Source organism: Stegodyphus dumicola, chromosome X2 (assembly GCF_044657685.1).
Source record: "Stegodyphus dumicola isolate Sdum_Otavi_A_Nest chromosome X2, ASM4465768v1".
Classification (NCBI taxonomy): domain Eukaryota; kingdom Metazoa; phylum Arthropoda; class Arachnida; order Araneae; family Eresidae; genus Stegodyphus; species Stegodyphus dumicola.
In genome coordinates, this window is record NC_140781.1 from 72,713,451 (window position 1) to 72,730,462 (window position 17,012).

At 32.1% G+C, this 17,012-nt stretch overlaps 1 long non-coding RNA gene across 1 annotated transcript in view; it reads right to left on the bottom strand.

Annotated features, from left to right (window-relative positions):
* Positions 1-17,012, bottom strand: part of LOC146992778 (uncharacterized) — a 502,220-nt gene that overhangs the window by 167,488 nt on the left and 317,720 nt on the right. The window contains exon 3 of the long non-coding RNA XR_015038827.1: positions 15,313-15,352. This is a non-coding gene — a long non-coding RNA (uncharacterized LOC146992778). The remainder of the gene's footprint in view (positions 1-15,312; positions 15,353-17,012) is intronic.

Consider the following 17,012-nt stretch of genomic DNA (forward strand, 5'->3'; position numbering starts at 1 on the left):
TATTCTCGTTTGTTCGGAGGAAAACCAACTATACAGCCAGACCGTTCGCCTGGGATCGAAGCCGGGTGGATTTCCTAGCATACAGTGGTCTTAACCAATCGGTCGCTGGTAGGTAACGTTTCAAGGTATTTCCCCTTTCCTTACGATTTTGGGTGTAATTGGAAGCGTACTCGACGCATATTTGAGAGGTCCAATTTTTGAGTTCCTGCGAGGTTACTGCACAATGTTCACGTCACCAGCATCAAAAACCTTAATAACTCTGCAACTTACTTGCAACACAACTGACTGATTGCAAGGTATCCCAGTTTGTTTCTACACAGCAGTGAAGTAACACTGCAGCATTTTGAAACATCTCGGGATTACCTTGAAAAAAGAAAAAGAAATACACGTAACAGGTTTCTTTTATGCTCGACAAAAAAGTCAAAAAAGACAAAAAAGAAAAGTTTATAATAAAAACGCCCCTAAAGAAAACAAAAAGAGGCGGAAAATAGCACAAAGCTTAACAACGCTAAGAAAAACGAAATACTGCAATATAAAATGGAAACTAACTCAATGATACATGAATGATAGCTAAACATAGAAAGCATTCTGTGAAAAAGAACGGACAATAACAAAATAATAATTGGCTGTGACTCCGTGAATGGGCTTGGTAGAATCTGGTTGATTTTTAATAATAAATGTTCGTTAATTAATCATTTAAAATATGAAGAAAAGTGTCATACTTAAATAACTACGTAATTAACTCATTCAGCTCGCGGGTTTTCTTATCTAGTGCTTATTTTCGTGATACTGCAACTGAAGAAATACATCGCAAATGCGCATTTGAAAATTAATTAATTGGTTACTTATGGACGCATGACTTGAAAAATGCGACTTCAGATGAAAAGGTATTTCTGTATAGTTCTTTACAAATAACGGGGATTTTATGTCTTTAGATGTGAACTCTTTTAATATTTTTAAAGGGAAAAAGTAAGGGAAAAATTAACTTCTCTCTCACATTTCTTAGTTTACAAAATGGTAATCTACAGCACAAAATGATAGAATTTCACCAATGACGATTTTATAGCATTTCTAAATAGATGTTTTTAAGAAAGGCTGTATTTTAAAATGAATTAGAATTAATTTGACTGCTAACATAATTATAAAAAGTACAGCAAATCTTTAAGTTTTGCCACTTTTTATTGACTCGAAATGAATTAGATCTTACAGAGTTTCGTATTATGTGGTACATAAACTGATATCCAAATTCTTAACAGCCTTCAAGCAAATTATCGCTTCGACTTAAAAAAAACTACAAAGTCTTAAAAAGATCAGAACTGGATAATAAAATGCACGTCTTGTACTTGATAAATCAACCAACCGCTTGCGGTGATGAAATGTAAGTAACAAACTTCAATATTAACTAACTATATTAAAAACTAAGTCTTACACAACTGATTTAACCTAAAGTTGGCTCATATTTCTCACTGACATAATAATTTAAAATATAATGGAGATTATAATGCAAAGCCGAAGACTCAATCTTATATGAGCTAGCGAAACCTAGTAACATGGTCTCGAGAGGCAGATACACGCTCTGACTTAAAATCCGAACAACCTCAGCTTAAATACTCTGAAACTAAATTTGCATTCTGGAAGGGATTAGTGACAGTAAAGATCTAAATCATAAAAAACTTTCCACGTTCCCCACCAGAATTTAAGTAATCACAACATAGGTCTTTAATGACTTTGATAAGATTCTGATTTCTAAACTTAAACAGAAAACAACTTTTTAGAAGAAATTTCTAAATCTTAAATTAATTTTACAGGCGTTACATATCATTGTGCAATTCTTGAGGAAAATTTTGACGAGCACTCATCTCCTTCCGGGCGTCTGGAAGGAAAACCTTCAGCAAAACACTTTTAAACGTTTTATAAATTTTCGTTATTGGTTCAACTTTATCAAAATCTTCCATAACCTTTGCAGTTATTCTAGAATTTTATTTCTCTTCCCTGTTTTCCAGCCATGTACTTACAAGCATGTTCCATTATACAAGTATTTTCATCTTCTGCCTCCTGATTGAAATCCTACATGTTAATAATTAAGACACACTAAATCTCAACGAGTATCTTAAATTCAAAACTATTCCTAATATTCTAAGCTTAAAATTTACTAAACTTCAGTACTGGCTGGAGAACCTAGCTTTTAGCTAAATACATTCACATCACTACCTTTTGCTTTAACTTATTTTATCAGAACTTGCTAACTTAACAATCTTGAGCATACATCGACAGTTTTATTTATACAAAATCATTAACAGAACACTTTTACATTTACAAATAGTTATCAAGCATACTTCATGAAGCATTTAAAGTTCATTAATATTCAGAAAATTACTCAGTTTGCACTTTACATCAGAAGACATATTGCTTAAATAAATATATTCTGCAACTACGCCAGAATTTTCTCAAAAGTCTCTTGGACCAAAGTCACAATATAATGTTTGTACAAAAAAAATAAACTTTTAGACAATGCAGAATTAAATTAAACGCTTCTCGCTGTAAAGCAAAACTGCGATGTCCGGGCTTAAGGCAAAAACTTAAAATAAATAGCGACTGTTGTACTTTAGTTATAAACAGAAAACTAGATTCTTAAAGAAAATTAATTTCCTGTTTCACTCGTTTTTTGCTTCGTTATGCAATTTCTGTAAAATACATAATATCAAACTTGCTGGGATAACTGATCTTAATTCGTCATTTTCGTTTGTTACTTTGGACAAAAAACTGTCAATAATTTGGCAATTTTCAACTTCTTTTTGGTAGCCGATATATTATAGAGTTCAAAATGATAAAAATCTTTTAAAGTAAGCATAAATATTTTTTAATTCCGGGTCTGTTTGTAATTCCGAAATAATAGTTTCACGGGAATTTAAAATTATTATTGTTAACATTGCACATTTGAGTTCATTCCCGTCGTCATATAATTTAATTCATCCTCTATCACATCTGTTTTCCGGGAGTGTGTTTATATATTAAAATGTATTTTTGAAGTTTAAGGGCCTATCTTATGCGTTTGGGTGATAAATTCTTTCCGGAATACAAACGGGCGATATCAGCATGATCTGTGAAAATATTGCTACTGATTTCCCAAAGTACCTGTACACTCAAAATTTCTGAACCGCCATTAACGTTTCCCTTTCTGTAGACGTTAATTCCTCTCAGTTAAGAGTTCCACTAAAATATGCAACTTATGCTTTTGCATGAGCACGTCTCCTACCATGAAATCTGCAGTATCTGCAAAAATGTCAAATGTCCCGTTGGCGACAGAGAATTTTAATCATCAATGCAGTTTTTAATCCTTCAAATACTGTGTTTGCTTCGCTCGACCAGGTAAACCTGGCTTTCTTTCTTTCTTTTCATGTTTAATAACAGCTCTGCTATGTGGCCAAAATCTTTGATAAAAGTCCTATAATAAGAGCGCAATCCTAAAAATGAGACTAACGTCTTCGCTGCATTAGTTGGAAGGTAATTGCTTTATTGCAACTCTCTTGGAATTTTCAGTTTCGATTCCTTTCTGAGATATATCAGGTAACAATGTTCTTTGGCCACAACTTCGGGTGTCCGCCGAAAACATCGCGAACGAAAACGCTGCGGAGGAAATAACGCAAGGCGAAAACGTCGCGGATACGAAACATCGTGGGAGAAAAGAAAGCAAAGAGAAAACATCGCAGTTCTAAAACATCGTGGTACAAAATATGAAAATCGAAAATGAAGCGGTTCAGAAACATCGTCATCGAAAATATCGTGGTAAAAAATAAAGTACCTACAAATCATCGCATGACGATAACATGACACAATGCGTTTTTCAGGTTTTAAAAGCTGTAAATGCGATTTTGCATAATGATTTAGGAGCGTAAGAAGGAAACAGGGGTATTTCTACTTTAATATTTCATATTTTTGAATGAAATAAGAAATTTTTACTGAAAATGTAAGAAGGAAACTTAAGCATTTAAAAGTTGAAAATGAGTAGAAAATCAATGCAACTTACAGCACTTAATATAATTTTAAATGTTTATAGTTAATTTACAAAGGTTATTAATAAATTAATCTTTTTTATGAAGTTTTACTCATAATTTTTCATGAAAAAATTTTTAGAAACCTTATTAACAGCCTAAAAATGTTTAGAAAGGAAGATAAGTAACTGCACGAGGTTACATCTATAAAGATTGCTTAGTTAATTATCAAAATACTTTCTTTCGCGTTTGTTTAATCTCATACTGTTTGGTGAAAATTATATCTTGTTTTGTTTCCGTTTATTCGTAAAGTGTCGTTAACATTTCTTGCACTTCCAAATCTTTATGCGAATATGCATTTACACCTTTTTAAAACTTGAAACTTGAAGAACGCACGTATGCGATGTTATCGTCATGCGATGATTTGTAGATGTTTTATTACCACGATATTTTCGACGATGATGTTTTTAAACTGCGAAGTACTTGAACCGCTTTATTTTCGACGACGATGCTTTAGAACTGCGATGTTATATCTTTGCTTTCTTTTCTCCCGCGATGTTTTGTACCACGACGTTTTCTCCTTGCGTTGTTTCCTCTGCGACGCTTTTGTCAGCGACTGTAACCCAAATTTGCTTTTGGGAGCATTTATTTTTAATCCTGCTTCCTTGAAAAGCGAAAACACATAGTGCAAATCTCTAATTTGTTTGTCTTTAGTCTCATTAGTTACAATTATATCATCTAGCTAAGTAAAAGTCCTTTTTCTGAGGTGAATTCTTAGTATATCCCATGCTCCACCCCCTGAAACGTAGTGGGAGCTCCATATAAGCCAAAAGACTTTCTCAAAAAGGCATTAACGCCTGACTTTGTAGTAATGCGGTTTTTGGCACATCTGGTTTTACACATGTTTGAAAATATATTCCCCGAAGTGAGATCTAGTGTAGTCATGTTGACTTAATCTTTCATCAAATAATCTTTCGTTTGACGTCACAATAAAGTAGCAGTCCATCCTTACATTTTCTTTTGGCTTCAGATCCTTGAAGAGCACGGCTGGAGGCTGAATTTCTTTCTCTTCCAATTTAATCATGTCCAGTTGCACTATCGTTTCCTGAAAATTAATTTTCAGTTCGCCGCTTTTAAAAAATCTATTTTCAAAGTTACAGGTGCCTGAAGACTTTTCTCAACAACAACAACAAAATCTTCAGGTATCTCGTGGTTCTCATTTTCCCCTGCACATTTAATTTGACCTTACCTATACATTGACGTTGATTACCATGGAGGCAATAACCCTCATTCCTGTACCTGTACCTACTAAAGTTCTTTCTGAAATATTTTTTTGCAAGAAATTATATTTTATCTCTGTATCCAACTATTCGTCTATTAACACGTTATTTAGCAGGATTTGAATTACAGGTAAGGATAAATTTTTGATTAAAACTGCATTCAGCTAAATTTAAGACGGAATTTGCTCTTCCCGGGGAGTTTCTACCCTCTGTACTTCAGTATTCTTACTAGTTTAAACTTTTTCTGGCTTTTCCCTGTTTCCTCTTTTGTGAATTACCTCGGCGATGGTCATTCGCTGCTGAAAGTTTCTTTTTGCAATCAAACCATCTGCCGCCGTGAGACCGTGGGCTTCCTTACGCTATAAGTCTATGAAAATATGCATTTGATCTCTAGCCATATCCTACCTTACGCCTACTTTAAAACGTTACAGCGAGCTTAAATAATTGTTCGAGAGTGCTCGGGTTTTTTTAACTCAAAATCCAGAATTTGCGGTAAAAATCTAGGCAGTATAACTTGTATTACCTCTGTATCTGGCATTTTTACCGTACAACAAATTAACAACTTAGATTTTCCTCAATTTAAATTCAGTTTTGCCAAATTTGCCTTCTAGTAGGAAATCGGAAATGCCAGCAGAGACCTAAATCATAAAATGACTGGTTATCTAAAATTTTAACCACTTTACAATCTAATTAGACCTATACATAGAAAAAGATAATAAATTTAAATTATTGTAAATGCATACGAATCTGTAGAATTGTTTGATACAAGAACTTAAATAAGACGTGATTAATAAAATTTTTTTCTTTAATAAATGCATATTTGGTCGGTACTAAAACGTGTTGACAGAACTAAAATAAAATCTCTAAATTTGGGCATGATGTAACGAATCGACCTTTAAAGTATAGGTTCTCGCCACATGAGTGAGCAATATGGAGTTTCAAGGCTTGCAATAGTGATTTTTGTCCTTAGACGAATCGTCACTAAGCCAACTGCCAGCATGCAAAAGCTAGACAGGGGTGGTTGGTGGGGGAAGGGGGAAAAATTGGTCAAACATATCCCAGGGATACATATAAAAAGAAATCTGGAAAATAACACAGTCAGGTATGTATATTTATACTATTAATCGCGAACCATCCATTATTGATCCATTATTTTGAATCAGTCTTTTCATTGTAAGTATCCTTAAAGAAAAAAGTAAAGCTTAACACAGTGTGAGCTATAGGATATTTCAGAAATTATGCAAGCCACTAAGACATGTGTTAGTTTATATTATCAGCTTGTAAGTTTCTTTATGTTAATTAACCAGCTATTTTATGTTTTAGATCTTTACTGTAAATTATCCTTTTCGCTTTCTCGTCAGAATGCAAATCAATTCGCGCGTAAAGTGAGGTTTTTTAGTTTGTAAGAAAGAGCGTGTTCTGCCTCTTGGAATCATGCTACTAGGTTGCTAGAGAAGATAAGTTTTGTAATCTTCAGCCTTACATTTATAATTGCCAATATTGAATCTCCACACCAGTTAAGTTGAGTCATCTTCGAGTTATATTGAATTGTGAAACTTTAGGCTACTAGCTTATTTAATTTAAATTTTAAATTTGTCTAACTGTTACTTAAGTTACATCGCCACAAGTAGTTCGCTGATTTGTAAGCCCTTTGTTCTTCTTAGTTTTAAATGGGTCTTTTACACCCTTCTTAAGTTTCAGTTGTTATTTTAGCTTAACAATACTTCGCTGCCAGTCTATCTAAAATTTAGTTACAGCTTATGATTGCCGAGAAACTTTATAAACTAATTGTCATTTACGTTAAGAGAGATTTTAAGAAAAAATCTGAAATCCTTTTGGATTCTATTTGACAAACCATGCTATGTTCAGGCAAATCTGTGAACCTGTTTAGGATACATTACGCGAAAATGATCCGACGAGTCATAAAATTTTTACTGTTGCCGATTTAAGATTGTAATATGAATCGTACGATCGCTTTATGCTTCATATTCTAAAAATCTGATAAAACAATTTAGGAAACAGTAATTCGTTTATTAAACAGGAGTATATCATAATAATTTAAGTGCAGTTTCGGTAATTAATTTATAATGACATGTAAAATTTTTTCCATAACAAAACATTATCAAATCTGACATTTTTGCATTAATTCTCCCCTAAAGGACAAACATTGTTCTATTCCTCAAATTTCCAATAGACTTCATAGAATACAGGCATACAGTGTCGCATAAATTAAGAACATGAATTTGAGAACAGGTTATTTTTCGATAAAGGACTTATTAAGAAATTATATACACTTTTTATATACACTCTGTCCAGTACACCTAATGCCTAAATGTATATTTAGTAAGCTAGTATACCAGATAAATTTCACATATTATTCGTATTTAGAGCAATACTTTGGCAGAGTAATTATAAAGTTGACGGTAAACTCTGTTTTGTATCTATGAAAATATTTTCAAGCTGATCGCTGTTCGTCAGATTTTTTTTCACTTAGTTTTACCTCACAAAATGCTATTTATAATCTTTATTTTTCATTTCAAGGAGATACTTTAAAATGCTTAGAAATTATTGGTCAGCCTGCTTAATTAATGGATATTGCTTAGATTTTGATGCAATATGAACCGGTTTTCTAGCTTAATTTTTAATGTAAATCGGTTTCAGTATTTGGGAAACCACACAAAATGTTAAAATGGCAAAAATAAGCAGTATTAAAGAAAAAGATAAATAATCAATGTTAGGTTGTTAACATCGCGAATAAAAAGATAATATTGATTTAGTTCGTAGGTTTGTTTACATGAATGTGACAAACTACACGAGCTATCTGTCTGAGGGAAGGGATGCTTTTGTGGAAGATTTCCTAAGAAAAATGGCTTGTATCCATATTAGAGAGGAAGTTCTCAAAACATCCATGCAATCAGACCCTTTACCGGCATTTATACTAGGGTCTAGATACCAGTGCTTAGCAGTATTTTTCATTTGACCAATGGTATGAATATTATTCGTAAAAAGCAAAAGCTATTGTAAATTATTTAAATACATTATAAGGTATTTTCTCCCTCTTTTCTGCATGCCTTCGTGCTCCAATGGTAGCACAGTTGACGAGTATTTGAGAGGTTCAGGTTGTAGTCCCGGCGGCATATTTCACAAGTGCGCATCCATGTAGCCACCGAGGGAGTGGCTTCTAGGATGAACCAATGGGCATCCAGTAATATTTCTGTCATGTCACATGACCTTTCGCGTGCTTTAAGATTTACGCAAGACGGCTGAAAATATTTTGTCACGCAATTCTGAAAATTTTCATTTGCGAAGTTAGATCAAATATAAATAATTGTGAAGATTTCACTACCTGGTTGAAAGAATTTGAAATGAATACAAACACATGCTGGACACCCCGCAAAAATATCCATGTGAAATATTACTTAATAAGATGAAGAAAGAAATATATGATAAACATCTGAGTCCAAATGCTATCTTTACATAAAACTATGCATATGAGAAAAATATTTACTCCAGTTATATATGTAAATAGAAGTCAGCACTTTTTATTGCAGTCTATATGAAAAAGATGTTCTATAATAATAGCCAATGCAGAATTTTATTCAACGCGAACTTAACTAATTTGCATTTGTATACATTTAGCGAGTTTAATTTCACATTTAATAACTGATCACTCTTAAATGTACTGTCTACACAAGAAATACTCATCAAACAGAATGAATTTATCTTATTCACAACGACTATATTCAATCTATTCACATATAACTTTTAATGTTAACAATGGATATAATCAGGTTAAACACAGCATGTATTCGGAATCTTACACTTTAAAAATCAAAAGAATGCAAGCACTGAAATAAGAAAACACTAGATTAATTGTAACACTTCCAGTCCTTCTTAGCTCAATTATAAAAAAAAAAAAAAAAAAAAAAAAAACTATACACTTGAATTTTTTTAATCCACAGGTGTTAGTAAATGCATAATATTCGAGGCTAATTGTAGCTTGAGTCATTTTCTCGATGTAAAGAGCGATAATATGCCGTGAACATCAATCCAAATATTAATGCGTAATGAAAACCGCAAAAGTGAAATGTCAGCGATTAATTAAACTCATAAAACGAAAGCACTACGAGCTTTTCTACTATTACGCTATACATTTATAGCTGCGAAACAACTGCAAATTAAAATGTAAACAACATACGCTCACATACACGAATATTTAGCGTCATAAGAGCAATCAATAGAAGCTCATTGGCTCATTTTCGAAACCCCTCCCTCAGTGGCTACGCTAGTGTGCACTTGCGAAATATGCGTCCCGGCGAGGGCATTGCTCATTTTTCATGTACTCCTGTTTCAAAAAAATAAAACTAATGACTTTACGGTGGCGCCTGAACTAAAAGGTGGTGGATGATGATTCTTCACCACCAGGATTTGGTGACCGGTTCCCCTAATCTCCAGTCGTCCTTCAAAAGTAGTAGTATATAAGGTATTTTCTTCCTCCTTTCTGCATGCCTTCGTGGTGTAACGATAGCACACTCGACGCGTATTTGAGAGGTCCAGGTTAGAGTCCCGGCGGAAGTATCGCTCATTTTTCGTGTTTCCTACTTTAAAAAATCCTAATGACTCTACAACATGTAATTGAAAATGATATTTATAATTTATAATAATGTATCTACGTAATAGCAAATGCTGTACTCTCTTGTCTCGCAAAAATATAAATCGATTAATCTTTCAGATAATATTTCTTGTTTTGTCCCTTAAACTATGTTCATTTATCTAAAGAACTGCATTGACATTTACATTGCGGGCCTATTGAAAGAGCATTAGTCAAAGTTTTTTTCACAGACTAATTACGCTTGCGTTTTTGAGAATTTATTTTATTCTATTTAATCTTTACAAGGTTATGAGCTTTTATAAGGAAATTTTCTATCATACAAAAGCAATTTTATTGCGAGCGTAATCTTATTAGGAGCCAGTTTCTCAAAATTCTTAGCTACATGGAAAGCACTATTCTTAGCTATGAAAAGTGATTTGGTGCCTGCAACCAAAAGGCCCGAAAGTTTAGGGGCTCCACAGTCATCCTACAACTCTTAAGAATATTGTATTTCTTTCACGAAAACTACGAACGTGAGAATTGGGGTTATTAAAGATCTGAGTCCTAGACTGTCTTGATTTAGCTCTGCTTCACTTTCTCTACACTCGTCTTCTACAATGAATTTCTCGACAGTGAATGTCTCTACATTGGTGCTAGAACTTATGGTTTGTTTTGTTTGATTATGGCAAAGCACTCGAGGGCTATATTCCTGAAAGGAGAGATGCCTTCATGGGGAACGTTTTAAGTGAAACTGGCTCATATAAACGTTACACATGGGTAAAACTGCAAAAACGCCCATGCAACCAGCCCGTTCGCGGGATTCGAACCACGTACCGAACTACCAGTGTTCAGCGACTTTACCGCTCGGCCGTTTGTGGGCTGCTGTTAGAAGACGACTTCAAAGTTAAGAAATAAAGAACAGTAAATGAAGGCAAAAATATAAAAAAAGAAAACCAATTAAATAATTTATAATATAGATAAATACATAAAGTAATTACAGCTCGTTCTAAAATTTATGCTATTCCACACAGGCATTTTGATGTAACCTTATGCAGATGGAAGAACATTAACTTAAGGTTTTATTCTTATACTGGATCTAAAGAAATATTTTTTTCTTCTCTTATTCACCTAAGACCATATAAACGAAGCACTTAGTGAACTACTTTCAGATGAGTTGAAATCTAATTTTAAATATTTCTCGCAGCGGAATGAAGAAAAAGATACTTTAATCCCTTTAGGGTATTTTTAACGAAGCGCAATAGTGCCTAATTATCTTAATGAACATTATTAAATTTAGTCAGTCGGAAGTTTGGAGCATTCGCTTTTCGCATGAATAATCCAGCATCGCAGCTCAATAACTAACAGACACGGCTAATAAGAAATTAAAGAGTAGGTGGAAAACAATTTAAGCTATAGGTTCCTTTTGTCAGCATACATCAGGCTCGAAAGTGCAGAAGAAGGAAACATTATGTTTTATTAAACCAGGAAGGAAAGAAGCACATTCTATTCCTTACGTTTTTCTAATATTTAAGGACTTAGTTAAACTGAAGTAACTACTACGTCAAGTATTACGACGCACTAATCAATTTGAAAAATGAAAACACACACACATACACAAAAGAAAAGGTGTGAGGGCTGAAATTAATGTAAATATTAGTTTCGAATATTTGTTTCTTATTTACAAGCATCGTTATCAGTAAATTTAATAATAACTTTTTGAAACCTATAAAAATTGTATTTAGCGAATTAACTAGTTGAAGAATGGAGATACAAAATACGTGCTACTTAAAAAGATACTTCAGCACTCTGAAACTTCATAATAAAAATACAAAAACAAATTCATTGGGGAAAAAAATTTTAAGTTCTAGTCGGAAATGAAAGATTAAACAAAGCTATTATTAGCATTATTCTTTCACCAGTATATTTAATGTGCAGTTTAACAAAATAAATTCTTAGGAAATAAAGATAACTAAGATTATTGGTATTAAATTTGCACTTAATGAAAGAATAAATTGCATGAATCGCTCCTAAATTCTTCTTTGCTAAACATATATATGTGATTGAAATCATCGTATAATTTTTAAGGACGGAATTCTAAATGCAGAAAAAAAAATGCATCACTTCCGGTTATTTCTTTCAAACGAATATGGTGAGCAGATATACATTTCTTTCCATGGATTTGGCATTTTTAAATCATATTGTCGCAGTAATTATTATGCCGTTATAGAAACTTTTATGTGAACAAACATTTAGCTGATCTAAGTTAAGCAACAAAAATTTTTAATTTTTATTGACAGAAGAGGGAATGCCTTATCTTTTTAAATAAGAAATTCCTTTTTCCTTTCAATCATTCTCATTCGTCCATTCTTTTAAGTCCTTTTTTGTCTTAGTCTTCATTTTTGTTCCACTTACGAAAGTTATTTTCAATTCTTATTGCTCTGAAGCTTTATTTTTACACATTGATATTGCAATATTAAAAGGAGATATATCTTCAAAGAAACTAATTTAAAACCCTCACTGTTCTTTTTTCTTAAAAACTATAAAATGTTAAGAGTTCTCCTTAATCTCAAATAACGCTAAAGCTTCAATTATTTGTAGTAGCTAAAAATCTACAATAATATTCTGTCAATTCCTCAGTTTTAAATGGCATAAAAGTTTTTATATTTCTTAATATTATTTAATTGGCACCAAGATAATCCGTAGAGTGACAGCGCACAACGTCACCATACGCCCGACAGACCTAATCATGGTCACTTTCAGTTCATCCTATCGCGAAAAATGTTCTAATGAATGCACATGCTCTCGTTGTATTTCTATCGTATTTTATTTTTCCCCAAAAAATTCCTACAGTTTTCGATTTACGTAGAGGTGCTAAGCACTGCCGGTCGTTTGTGATATGCGTTGGAAATTTATCGATAGTCTTGGTGCCAATTAAATAAAAGATGCAAAAAATAATAAAGGAAGTACAAAGCATTGTGAATATTTTAGCCACTATGTCAATAGACATAACCTGTCGTAGAAAGCTTTAAATCCCTCTTACAGTGAAGAAATTTAAATTCCTGTTGTCAAACATAAATATAATTTAGTAAAATACCATAAACTTCTGATTTACAGAAGAGATATTTTCATTAAAAAATTAATTACTTAAATTTTAAGAAGCAATCAGTTTGGAAACAATACGTCGTAATGCTATTTCGAGCATGGACCTTATAAGAAATAGACTAACCCAATTGCGTTTTCTCCCTTGTCTGGCGCGTTCCCGGCTGTCACCTTGATCACATCCGGAGGAGTAGGGACGACTTCCAGAAATTAGCAATGGTTGGCTATTGCAGCGCGTACAATTGTCACGAAAAAGCTGGTGGTAGTGCCTCATTTCACAAGTAAGAACTTTTAAATATTTTTATTTTTGACACTGAGATTGCTTTTTAAATACTTAGCATGTTTTCAAGCATAATTAACGTTCTAAATAATTATGCATGCTTTCAGGCTTGTATATATTTTTAGCTTTTCCTATGATGTAAGCGAATTTGTAACTTCTTCTTTTAGAAAATAATAGTTTAAATCTGAACTAACAGAAAAATTCAACCAAGTAATTTTCTCTTACAATTACTAAAACTATAACTAATACTAAACTATAACTAAATACTAAAATGCCTAAAAATGAATTTTTGAAAGTTTTTCTTTAAAATTCATAAATTTTTGCTGCTTTTTTAAATTACAGGTAAATTTTAATTCCTAGCATTATAACTAATCAAAAATAAGAATATTTAAGAACGAAAAGTATACATCTTATATAGCTGGTTTTGTTGTTAAAAGCTTAGCTTATAAAGTAAAATGTAATATCTGTTTCTCAGCTTTAGTTTCAACAGAACCATATGATGGTTTTCTAGGTTTCAAATATTATAAATCTGGATGTAAAGGTTTGACTTCTCCTTCCAGTGACGTCCGAATGATCTGCAAAAATGCAGAAATAATTTTTAGGCAGACTGAAAAGGAGTTTAAATTGAATAAAAAAATATTATAAATTTCATGACTCTAAAAGTCTTAAAAAGCGTAGGAACACATATATTTCCTTCTCTTCAAGACCATATTTATGATGATGAGCCAGATAAAAACCACCTGATTAAATTAATTAAAGCAGTAATATTTCAATATTTAAAAATCAGAATGCATCATGCAGTTGCATGTTACAATGAATCTAAACAGAGAGAAAATATTCGAAGCAGATTTACTAAATTAATTTATTTAAGCATCAATAAATCATATTATCTGTTTCTCTTCCTCTCTCTCTCTCTCTAAATATATATATATATAGGTGTGTGTATTTACATTAATAGATAAATAGATGTAATCTTGTTTTCACAAATATTTGAAATAAAAAGTGAAGTAAGCGAATTTTTCAATGCAACAAATATCCTAAATTGTTTACGTTCATACATATGTATTTATGGATGTATAGTCATTCTGCTGTATTTACAGGTATATAAAATTACAAGGTTACTTTAGGCGCATTAAAAAAAATTTAAGATTGGACATATAATATCTTGTATTTTATAGTAATTATTTTTTTTAATTTATTTCTAGTCCCGCATAAGATTTTTTTATTTACTGCGGATTTTTTTTTTTAATTTTTCCTTACACTCAGAAAAGTTTATGCTCCGAATTTTATGAGTTATTAATATTGTCATAAATGATCATCTTTTAATACCATAATAATTTTGAAAACAGAAAAAAATAAATAAAACAATCCTTGGTTTCTATAAACATTTGAAATGATAAATATTTGCTACTACTGCCTGAAAATGTTCATAAAATTAAAAAAAAAAAAAAAAAATTACCAAATCTTGTTTAATTTTACCTTATTTGTTTCATAGCATCATGTAGCATTTGTAGGCAAAAGTAAATTCATAAATTTTTTGTTTAGAGTTTTTCCGTTTTATCAAAGTAATGATGTTTAGACAAGAATTACGCTTATGCTCAAAATGCAGTAAAAAAAAAAAAAAAAAAAAATACTCAAAATGCACTAAAAAGTGGTTTCATGAGATATATAAAATCTTATTAGCAAAAACTGTGATTTTTATTACCTCATCATTTATACAACGTATCACATTTAATAATTAAAAAGAGTTATGTGATACAAACGCCATATGTTTCAATGTTACGATAAACTAAATCGTCTCTACTCTCTCTTCCCGACATGTCTTCCCGCACGCCCCGCCCACTGGGTTAGTCTATTTCTTATAAGGTCCATGATTTCGAGATATATTTCAAGTCATTGTATTTGTAAGAGAGAAATAGATTTTTTGCGCAGTATCTCAGCAAAAGAATAAAATAATCATGGGTAAGTATATAAATGCTTTACAATGAATTACAACAAAGAAAGTAAATAATATTTTGCATCACATATATGTACAGTTTTAAGAAAAAATACAAATTTTATTAAACTTACCTTGGTCGGTAAAGCCTAGTGATGAGATATGTCTTAGTATCTGCAAAAGAAAATAAAACTTCTTTTAAAATGCATTATTCATTATTTAATTTTTGTTTAGAGCAACTCAAATCTTTTTAAAAGAATAAAATACTCATACTAAATATCCTAAAATGAGGATTCTGGACGCAAGCAGGAAAAAACCAATTATGAGAGACCTTAACTTAAAGACGAAATTACCTTCAAATACCTTAAATGAATATCAGTACAGATGCGCCCGAGTTCGAATTCCGGAGAAGGCATGGATGTAAATTGTCTCTCTCTTCATGAGAGACAATGGTGGCCATATATTATAAGCCTTCATAATAAAATGAACATCGCTCTGGCCTAGTAGTGGGCAAAGCCTAAATCTTATAAACATTTGTAATTTGGTTTCACATTTTATCTAACCTTCAGACACCCGCAGCAAAATACTAGTGTATTTAATAACCATCACAGGATTTTTTAATCATCACTAAAACAAAATTCTTTATTTTAAATCTTGAGCAGAGCTATATTTTCAGAGGAATAAAAGAAGGTTTTAATATATCGCTTTCAATGCGTCTCTACGTAGTCACTTAAGAATTTGCATCAACACGAAATTGCCGATACCAGTCGTGATTGTAGGTTGCGCAAGCTTAGATGTTTCAATAAGGAAAAATTCATTCATTTTATGTAACGTTCTAAACAGGAGGCGAAAAAAACTACTATCACATGTAAAATACTCAGAACAACTGCCAGAGCAGGAATGGACAGTACTTCAGAAAAATCATGTCAGTACATGTGTTATTCATGTGTTACTTTTTGTCTATGATTGGTTAAACTTATTACATTTCATTTTCCCATAGGAGTGATGAGTAGAAATACCACTTGGCGCGGAATTGACATAAGCGAAAGTATCCCATCACTTTTACGTTCTTGCTCAGTATTCCTTTCAATTCGTTTTAAGAGAAGATACTTCAGTTTAAGTCCATATATAGTGAAAGAATAATTTAATGCTTTTACTGTTCACCAAGTTTCGGTTCTGAAGAAACTTGAAATTTTATTGCTAACTAAAATATGGCCTCAATTTCTTGCAAAATATATTGTAAAGACGAAGGAATCCAAAATTTCCATTTCTAGATGACTTTCCAAGAGAGATCTATTGCAATCGAACTTCAGTCTTGATAAGTTTAAAAAATAACGCTAATCGCGAGGAAATATCCCAGTTGGTTATCTTTCCTTCCATTTCATTCCTTTGGGGTTGAGCTGGATTCGCAGGAAGCCTTCGGTAGACATAAAGTAGTGCATTTCAACCATTCTTTTCGAAAGCAAATAGGTATACTTGAGGAGGAACACGCCTTAGTGTAATTCGATTCTCGCAAATTTGATTTGAGAGCAACTTGGATATGCCGTGACGGATCAGGTCACAGATACAACCGATAGCGTTAAGGAGAATATATTTTATTTAAAATACGTGAATGCGGACAGAAAGAATCTCGAGAGAGCTCATTCACTGCTACTCGAAGATTCAGAAAGCTAACAAATAATATCACGTTAAAATGTATAAAGTCAACCAAACTAAAGGAAAATTTAAAATTTCAAAAGTTTAAATAAAAACTATAAAAAATAAAAATAAACCCGAAACTTTTAAATTTATTTTTGCTTTTTCTTTAATAATTATATAAAATATTTTAGTAGAT